At 39.5% G+C, this 10695-nt stretch overlaps 1 pseudogene; it reads left to right on the top strand.

The window, feature by feature from the left end:
• The first annotated feature begins 3756 nt into the window (after positions 1–3756).
• LOC147548555 (protein LURP-one-related 15 pseudogene) lies at positions 3757–4792 on the top strand (annotated as a pseudogene).
• The last annotated feature ends 5903 nt before the right edge of the window (positions 4793–10695 follow it).

Raw genomic sequence — 10695 nt, 5'->3', positions numbered from 1 at the left:
AGTCACTCAAATCTTTGCTCCAAATATTCTCCAAGTATGATCCAAATTATGCTCCAAATTTCAAGTGCTAGATGTTTGGTTGATGAGAGAAGGTAGATTTAGAAAAGAAAATGAAGAGAAAAAAGTTGTAGTTAAGAAATGAGAGAAGAATAGAAAGTAGATCTAAAAATTATAACTAAAAAGAAATTGAAGAGAATAGATGAAGGTGGCTAAAGAAAATAGAAGAAGATGATTTAAGAATTTAACTACTAGAAGGGGGAGGGGGAGAGAGGAGGTTGATTGGTATTCTTAAGGTCTTTATATAGAGTTAGGGTTTTAGTAGGGTTTAATGGTAGGAAATGGGTTAAATGTGAAAGATGGAAATTGTGAAATTAGGGTTTTGTATTAATTTTTGGGAGAAAAGTTGGCTAAAGCTTACTAGTAAACGAGGGGTTGCCTGCTGCCATGTGTCGGCTGATGAAAGGGTGCAAAAATTACAGTTTTGCAAATCTGACGGCTAAGGTGGGAAAACTTGTTTTATTATGCTCCGCGGTTATTCACAATTGGTGCGGCATTGGGCGACATCTGTGAGATCTGGGACGGATATGGGACTGGGTCTACGGAACTAAGTTGCTGCCAGATACACAGTAGCGAGAGTTCTGAGAGGCGCGACTTCCTGCTTCGCGAGGCTTGGGACTAAATAGCAACGACCCTGAGATTGCGCCATCTTGACGCAAGTTGTTCCTCCTCACCGAACAGTTCCCGAATTTGTCCAACACAAATTCGTAGTCAACTACTGTTGACTACAACTCTGACTTCGACTATTTTGCTCATCCGAACTTGGACTTCACTTCCATTTTTGCCTAGTTGTTTTTTCGGACTCTACTTTTCACCCATATACTGACCTTGACCAAATTATCAAAATTTTCTTAATTTCAAATGACCAAAATACCCTTCGTGTATATTTTTCTCGTTTTTAATCGTTTTCACACCTAACTCTGCAAAAGGGACAAAATTAAGAAAACCAACTATTTTATTGTAATAGAGACTCGAAACAGACCAACTTGCCTAAATTAAACGACTAAGATGCGCCATTTTCATGACCCATGAAGGGCGTATTTATCCGTGATTTTGGTAAGCTAGAAGGATTATCTTGCTTTATTGTCTTACTTGGTGTGCATATTGATATCTCTGTATATATGTAACACTTATAACTATTGATATATCAAAAGGTTGATGTCTTTGGTGCGAGTATGATGTAGGTATCCTATTAAGCTGATTTTTGGGTTATCTCATTCCTATTTGTTTTTGTTCAGAAGCAGGTATTGGTGAGCTAGGGTGACACAGTTGACTTCGATGGCTCACATTATGTAAGCTCGATAGAATATTTGTTACATTTTCTACTTACAATTTTATCACAACGTTAATATTATAAATGTATCATCTAGAATAGGTAGAATCGTTCTCTCACTTGTTTGTGATTATACTCATGTAAATAGTATGCACACTATCAGTTTGACTTCGATGGTATTGATGTGCGATTTCAAGTTGTTTTGCTCTTTATAAAAGTATTTTTGGGTTACACATTTTCGAGCATATGTTCAAAAGGTTTAAACTATATTTGATTTTTCGTTGCGTTTGTTCTTGATTTGTAACCAGTGATAAGAACTTTGGCTTGGGTTGATATTTGAAATTGGTTTCAGTGAGACTTGGACCGAGTTTCTTTTATAAACTGTCTGGCAAACCGTGATTCAGAACATATATGTTCGATTTCATAATGTTTAAAACGAAAAAAAATTAGCCGAGACCTTCTTTTATTTTAAATCAATTTTTAAATACTACTTAAATTGGTGTATCGTGTTACTATTTCATATCTACAAATTTGAATAAATAATATTGATTAAAATATATAACAAAGTTGACGTTTTATTTATGTAGTCACATTCCGATTCCTGTACGAATCAAACACCAAGTTAGGAATCTATCAGGAATCGAATTTCTATTCCTGGTCAAGCCAAACATCAAATATTTGAATAATCTGATTCTTATGAATCGCGTTATGGGAAGGCTATTCCCAGGAATCACATTTCATTCCGGCACACCAAACATGGCATAATAGGTTTAAATTTATAGCAAAAAACCCTAAAAAGAAAATCCTAAACTTAACAACACAAAAACCATAAAAAGACCATAAAATGAGTAGAAAAATTCTAATGTAAAGAGAAATCGAAGTTTGAAGCTACTTAGTCGAGCTCCACTTCCAGAGCCGTGGCTGAGAATTTGAGGGCCCGGTGCCAAACTTTACAAGAGGCCATCTTGTATGATAACATAAAATTAGAAAACACTATATAACATAAAGTTAAATTGTTGACGAAACCAAACTCGTTGTACGAGGTTTCTGAATAATCGCTTCAATTATTTTCCAAGTTTCTTTGATATGCAAGAAGCACAACAACTAAGTAATAAAAATATATGGTACTTTGTCTCAAAATTCAAATATATATAGAAATATAAAAATAGAACAAAGTTAATTTGAGATAGTTTTAACTTCAAATAAGAATAGAACAATTTATAAACCCCTAGAATGTTTCATTTGTACTAATTAAAAACAAGTGAAAAATTAAAGAAATGAAAGTGAACACGGGACCTTGGATTCCCGAGACAGGAATATCACCATTACGCCAATTTCTTTTTTGGTTTTATTCACTCAATAGTTAGTTTTATAATATATACAGCGTATTTAATTGGGAGTGGGCCCCTTTGAGGTGGGGGCCTAGGGGGATGCCCTGCCCGCCCTCCTCAAACACGACTCTGTCCACTTCCTTGGCCTGCTTCTTCTTCGATCATGCGAGCTCCTGTACTATCTCTCCTATTTGATCAAATAAAGAAAACAAAAGAAAGAATGACGAACAATAATCCCTCTCTCTAAATTGCTGAACTGGGGAAGAAAGAAACGGGTAAGTAAGGGTTTTTGAAAATTTAACCTGGTTCGTTCATTTCTTAACCCAGTTTTAGTCAAAAATTCAAACCTTTCGCCACGTCATATGGGCAACTTTTTTTGTCAAAATTCTTTGTGATTCTAGCATTTCCTGTGTTTTATATAGTTGCTTGTTGGGTCGTGAAGAGTGGTTCTACCAAATTGTGACTTTTTCTACTAAACAACTTCCACCTGAACCTCGTAAAAAAAAATTCACGTAGACTGCTAAAAATAAATGATAGTTGGGCCATGAAGAGAGGTTCTACCAAAGTGTGAATTTTCTTCTACAAAATCACTTCCATGAACCTCCGTAAAAAAAAAATACACCTAAACTGCTAGACAAATGATCTTTTGCTATGAAATTAAAGGAAACAAAAAGTAAAAAAAAAAAAACATAATATTGTAGATTCTTTCTAAGTTGGATAAGGTTTATGTTTTAGCATGGACTCATATAATGAGAATTAACAGTAATGATAGTGACAGGCCTAATGTCAACTACTATTTTTTTTCTTTTGAAGTCAGCTAACCTTACTATGTATAAAAAAGCAGAATTAAGACTTGGCTAAAAACAAATCCTATTGTTTTAAATTGGTGCTAGTTGGGCCATAAAGAAAGGGTCTATCAAATTATGTATAGGGACCAAGCCTCCTATTTGTCTGTGGACTATTCTCCACCAGCAACGTATCCTCAGTCTATATATTATAGAGAAGGAAACTGGCCGGACATGAACTGATAAGAACTACTACAAGTTCATCTGACGACGTCCTATTACACCACTACCACTACCAGCACCACCACCTATGGCTAACCCGGTAATTGTTATAGGATCTCAGTTCTGTGCGCAGTACCAAGTTGATCTAAAGGTCAAGAAGACGGATCACTTCTTTAGAGGAGACATTTTTGACGTTCTTGATGTTAATAACTCCATTGTCTTCCAGGCTAAAGAGAAGGTGTTTCACTTTCATGAACGTCTAGTCCTTGATTCTGTGGGCAATCCTATCGTAAATCTCAAACAAAAGGTACACTATCTTTAGAGACCTTTTAAGTCATCATAAGTGGTCTTAAAACTCTCTCCATGTTGTGATCATACAACTCAAAACCAGTGGCAACTGGCAATGAGTGGAAAGGACTTAGACATTAAATTATTGGTGCTAGATCGGCCTTCTCCTATATGGTACTATTCTCACATAGTCACATGCCCCCTCACGTGTGATTTTCTTTCAGCCTGGCCCGGTTGTTTCGTTTTCGGGTGACATGAGCATGTGTAGTTATTAAACCTATCATGTGTGGGCCGAACTCTGATAACATGTTAAGTTTGTGGTCATCCAACTCAGAACCAATTGGCGATGAGCGAAAAAGACCTAAATATTATAATTTTGGTTGTTAGATACCACTTCTCTCATGTAGGACTATCTGTATTACATCTTTTTTTGTTGCCTATAATGTCTACAGATAATGAGTACGCACCAAAAATGGCACGTATACAGGGGAAAGAGCAGAGGCAAAAAAAATTTGTTATTTTCAGTCACTAAACCTAAGGGGAGCCAACTCCTTAAACCTGAATTGCATGTGTTCTTAGCATCCAATAAAAATGAAGATGTGGCTGATTTCAGGATTGAAGGAAGCTGGTCTGCAGGATCTTTTGCCATCTATATTGGGGAGTCTTGTACCATTGTTGCCCAACATCCTGCCAACGCCTCGGTACTGACTGTGTACCCAAACATCGATTACGCTTTCATCGCAACTGTTGTTGTCATTCTCTATCAAATTTGTGAAGGTGTTGATAGTTCAGCACCTGTGTTGTTGAAAGCATTTGCTAAAGGGGTAGTGGGGTGATCGAAGGAATGTAGACTTTTGTTTGAAACGTATATCATTTATAAGACTCACCATCTGTGATAGTCGGTGGGAGAATCCAAAATTGGAAGTTGCTCAAAATTCAAATGGTAGGCATGTCGGTGGATTGAAGAGGCAGTTTCTAAATCAATTGGAAGCATGGCTATAGGCGGTTCCAATTTGTAATTGGCACTAATATTTAGAAACTAAGTTTCTATTATTGGGCTTGTTATGACGGTGGATACCATATATAAATAGGGGGTTTGAGTGCTTGTAATTCACACCAACACAAGCAACAACAACTCTTCTTTAGAGAGAGCTAAAGAGAGAGAGCAAGAGTGAGAGAAATTTTTCATAGTTTTTGAGCGGTGTTAAATTTCTCGGTCGTCGAAGATTTAGTATAGAAGGTTATTACTATACGGTACCATCTTGGGACGAACTTGCGGGTTGTGTTAGTCGTCTTCATCTATCCTTCAATAAAGATTTCTTGTTCGCCCGAGGACGTAGGCTTTAAAGCCGAACCTCGTTAAATTCTGTTCGCATATTTGATTTTGACTTAGCTTCTCGATTAATCTTCATAATCGGATCAATTTCTAGGATAGGTTCGATAGCTTCCGCGACTTTTAGTTATAACAATTGGTACCAGAGCCTTGTTGAGATTGAACGAAGAGAAGATGGGATCGAGAAGTGGTACGGTCAAAGCAGGGAAATATGAGATAGAGAAGTTCAATGGGAAAAACGATTTTTCTTATTGGCGGATGCAGATGAAGAATCTGTTAATCTCGCAGAAATTACACAAGACGTTGACGGGAAAGAAACCAGGAGATATGTCAGATGAGGATTGGGAGGAGTTAGATCTCGAAGCACGGGCTACCATTATGTTGTGTCTTGAGAGGGACGTGGCGTTCCTAGTAGACGGAGAAACAACGGCGGCGGGTGTGTGGTTAAAGCTAGAAAGCAGTTTCATGACGAAAACTTTAACGAATCGGGTCTACTTAAAATCCAAATTATTCACATGTAGAATGGAAGAGGGTTCTTCTATTCAGGAATATGTGAATAGGTTTGACAGGATTATCTCAGATTTGAAGGATATTGATGTTAAGGTTGAGGATGAGGACCAAGCCCTCATATTGTTACTTTCATTACCTAAATCCTATGAGAACCTTGTTCAAACTTTGATGCTTGTTGGTGATAGTCTAAGCATGGAAGAGACGAGAAATTCGCTATTAGCGGATGACCTTCGTAAGGTTGCTACTAGCAGTATGGCGTCGGGTGGAGTAGACAAGGAACAAGCACAAGGGTTGTTTGTAACAAGGGGGAGGAGTAATGAAAGGGGAAAGGGAAAGGGCGGGAAATCTAGAGGCTCTTTCAAGAAAACGTGCTTTAGTTGTGGTGAGCTTGGCCACTTTAAAGCGGCTTGTCCAAAGAGAAAGTTGAAGCAAAAGAACGAAGGCTACAAGGAGAAACAAGAGATGCAAGAGGCGGGATATGTGTCAGAAGAGGCGGACGAATGTTTCTCGGTGACAGAGGTGTCTGAGAAGATCTTCGATAAGTGGATGCTTGATTCAGGGGCGTCACACCATATGTGCCCAAATAGGGAGTTGTTTACTACCTATAGGAGTATAGATGGTGGTACAGTTATACTGGGTGATGATAGTATATGTAAAACTGTGGGACTCGGAACAATACGGATCAAGATGCACGATGGAGTGGTGAGAACATTGACGGACGTAAGACACATACCCGATTTGCGGAAAAATCTAATTTCCCTTGGTGTGTTGGAGCAGAACGGCTGTAAGATAATTATAGAGAATGGCTCCATAAAAGTCGTTAAGGGTTCTTTGGTGGTAATGAGAGGTACTCGTTACGGTAATTTATACAAACTTTTGGGGACAACAATTACGGGAGATGTAGCAGTAGGAATCAGTGGAAGGGATCCAACGGCTAGTACGAGGCTTTGGCATATGCGCCTTGGGCATATGTCAGAAAAGGGTCTATCTTTGATGTGCGGGAAAGGCTTGTTGAAGGACATGAAGAAGCCTTGCATGGAGTTTTGTGAGCATTGTGTGTTCGGGAAGGCACACAGGGTGACGTTCTCTACAAGCAAGCACAGGAGCAAAGATGTATTAGACTACGTACATACCGATGTCTGGGGACCGGCAAAGTTACCTTCCAAGGGTGGTTCCAGGTATTTTGTTACGTTCGTTGATGATCATTCGAGATTTGTCTGGCTTTATTTTCTGAAGCATAAGAATGAGGTATTCAACACATTCCTGGTGTGGAAAGCAATGGTTGAGAACAAAACTGGTCGAAAGCTGAAGACGTTAAGGTCGGATAATGGGACCGAGTACACGGATGGGGCATTCAAGGAGTTTTGTAATCAGGAAGGCATTGTGAGGCACTGGACAGTAGTAAACACACCTCAGCAGAATGGAGTCGCAGAGAGATTGAACCGTACACTACTTGAGAAGGCTAGATGTATGCGCTCCAATTCGGGACTAGGCGTAGAATGGTGGGCAGAATCTGTTGCTACAGCTTGTTATATTGTGAACAGGTCTCCACATTCTTCTTTAGATGGCGGCATACCTTACGAGGTGTGGTCAGGTGAACATGCAGATTACGGGAGACTTAAGGTTTTCGGTTGTACGGCCTATTACCATGTTAAAGGTAACAAACTTGACAATAGAGCAAAGAAGGCAATTTTCTTAGGATATGCTACAGGAGTCAAGGGTTATCGGCTATGGTGTACGGAAGACAAGAAGTTTGTAATCAGCAGAGATGTGGTGTTTGATGAGTCATCTATTGTAGCTATGGCGAAAGCTACGGTGCCTAGTTGTGGTGATGTTGGGTCTACTAAAGCTCAAGTAGTGGAAGTAGAAGCCGAAGACCAACGGGTTTCTAGGAATCATGATCAGGTGGAGCATCAGGATAATACTCAGGATGAGAAAATTGATGAACCCGATCATGAGGAGGTTCAAGGGGAAGGTACACAAGTGTTACAACAACAACAGCAGGATGTTTCGGTACACACTAGGCCGAAACGGTTATATAAGCCGGTACAGAGGTTAGGGTCAGACAAACCTCTTAGGCATTATGGGCAGGCAAATCTTGTTGAATATGCACTCTCGGTGGAAGACGACGAGCCGGTCACCTTCAAACAAGCTATTACCGCGGAGGATAGAGAGAGTTGGTTGGTTGCTATGCAAGAAGAGATGGAGTCTCTTCACAAGAACAAGACATGGGAGGTTGTCCCATTGCCCGAAGGTAAGTCTGTTATTGGTTGTAAATGGGTGTACAAGAAGAAAGAGGATTCTTCCGAAATCAAGGGTACAAGGTATAAGGCAAGACTAGTGGCCAAGGGTTATGCACAGAAAGAAGGGGTCGACTACAATGAGATTTTCTCACCGGTCGTGAAACATACTTCTATTCGGGTGCTATTGAGTATTGTTGCTCACAGGGATCTTGAGCTGGAACAACTCGATGTTAAAACCGCCTTCTTGCACGGAGATTTGGAAGAAGAAATTTATATGGCTCAACCTGAGGGATACAAGGTTGAGGGTAAAGAAAATCAAGTATGTCGTTTGAGGAAATCTCTTTACGGATTAAAACAATCCCCTCGCCAATGGTACAAACGATTTGATTTTTTCATGCTAAAGCATGGTTTTCGCAGAAGTGACTATGATTGTTGTGTATACATCAAGAAGCTTCGCGAAGGTGACTTTATTTATCTCCTTTTGTATGTGGATGACATGCTTATTGCTTCTCGAAGCATGGTGGAGATAAATAAGTTGAAATCTCAACTCAGTCAAGAGTTTGAGATGAAAGACATGGGCGCTGCAAAGAAGATACTGGGAATGGAGATTAAGAGAGAGCGGTCAAGTAAGAAACTGTACTTGAATCAGAAAGGTTACATCGAACGAGTAGTTTCTCGGTTCGGGATGCAGAATGCGAAGGCGGTGTCAACACCTTTGGCACCACACTTCAGGCTCTCGGGAAAGCAATCTCCCACTACTACGGTGGAGAAGGATCATATGGATCGTGTACCGTATGCTAGTGCAGTTGGCAGTTTGATGTACGCTATGGTGTGTACTCGTCCGGATATTTCACAGGCGGTCAGTGTGGTTAGTAGGTTTATGGCAAACCCGGGGAAGACACATTGGGAAGCTGTGAAGTGGGTGTTGAGGTACTTAAAGGGTACCGTTGATACGGGTTTGTGCTTTGGTGGAGACACATGTCAGGTAAGCGGTTATGTTGACTCGGATTATGCTGGCGATCTAGATAGAAGACGATCTACTACTGGTTATGTATTTAAGGTACATGGTGCTCCAGTTAGTTGGCGATCGATGTTACAATCTACAGTTGCGTTATCTACTACGGAGGCCGAGTATATGGCTATGGCCGAGGGTGTGAAGGAAGCATTGTGGTTGTGGGGTCTTCTGGATGATCTGGGGATTAAGCAAGAGTGCGTGGATGTATGGTGTGATAGTCAAAGTGCGATCCATTTGGCGAAGAATCAGGTTCACCATGCTCGCACTAAGCATATCGATGTCAGGTATCACTTTGTACGAGATGTCATAGAGGAAGGTGATGTTTCTCTCATGAAGGTACACACAGATGAGAATCCCGCGGACATGTTGACTAAAGTGGTGACGTGTAGCAAGTTTCAGCATTGTCTGGAATTGCTACAAATCGGCTCGTGTTAAGTTGCCCGAAAGGGCGTAATGGCGACAAGATAATCTTTATGTGAAGGGTTGGTAGAACTACGGTAGGCTTGATCCTGTAAAAGGGTACGTAGGCAACCATGGTCATATGGTGCAGTCGGATGAAGTTACAAGAAGCAGATATATCTTACAAGGAGTATCCTGGTGTTCGTCCAAAATTTGAAGTATATCAAATTGTGTACGAGGTGGAGAATTGTGATAGTCGGTGGGAGAATCCAAAATTGGAAGTTGCTCAAAATTCAAATGGTAGGCATGTCGGTGGATTGAAGAGGCAGTTTCTAAATCAATTGGAAGCATGGCTATAGGCGGTTCCAATTTGTAATTGGCACTAATATTTAGAAACTAAGTTTCTATTATTGGGCTTGTTATGACGGTGGATACCATATATAAATAGGGGGTTTGAGTGCTTGTAATTCACACCAACACAAGCAACAACAACTCTTCTTTAGAGAGAGCTAAAGAGAGAGAGCAAGAGTGAGAGAAATTTTTCATAGTTTTTGAGCGGTGTTAAATTTCTCGGTCGTCGAAGATTTAGTATAGAAGGTTATTACTATACGGTACCATCTTGGGACGAACTTGCGGGTTGTGTTAGTCGTCTTCATCTATCCTTCAATAAAGATTTCTTGTTCGCCCGAGGACGTAGGCTTTAAAGCCGAACCTCGTTAAATTCTGTTCGCATATTTGATTTTGACTTAGCTTCTCGATTAATCTTCATAATCGGATCAATTTCTAGGATAGGTTCGATAGCTTCCGCGACTTTTAGTTATAACACCATCTTATTTGAAGACTCCATATTTCAAAAATAAAATGATCATCTCTTTGTATAATGTGTATAAAGTAGTGGACTTTTCGTTATCAAAATGAATGACCTTCTTTTTGCAAGGTTATAGGCCTTCTGTTATTGCAATTATTGGATCTTCTCTAACATACCCAAATCCAACCAAAATTTTGGGAATATAAATCTTCGATAATAAATAATATAGTACAAACAAATTAAATTTACCCAAAAATAAGAAGTGGTACGTTGGGGAAATTATAGATTTCGAAAAAAAAAACTAAACAATTTGTAACAGAATCGCTTTCTGATACTCTTTATAACCTTCTTTGATTTTCTTTATTCCATTTCTTTAAACATCTGTAAAACTTTATAGCATATAAATTACAACATTATTGGAAGATAAATTT

Source organism: Eschscholzia californica, unplaced genomic scaffold (assembly GCF_041429995.1).
Source record: "Eschscholzia californica isolate CP2 unplaced genomic scaffold, dmEscCali1.0.p SCAF_3, whole genome shotgun sequence".
Lineage (NCBI taxonomy): Eukaryota > Viridiplantae > Streptophyta > Magnoliopsida > Ranunculales > Papaveraceae > Eschscholzia > Eschscholzia californica.
Note: the sequence above shows the minus strand (reverse complement) of the source record. Positions and strands in the feature narration are given on the sequence as shown.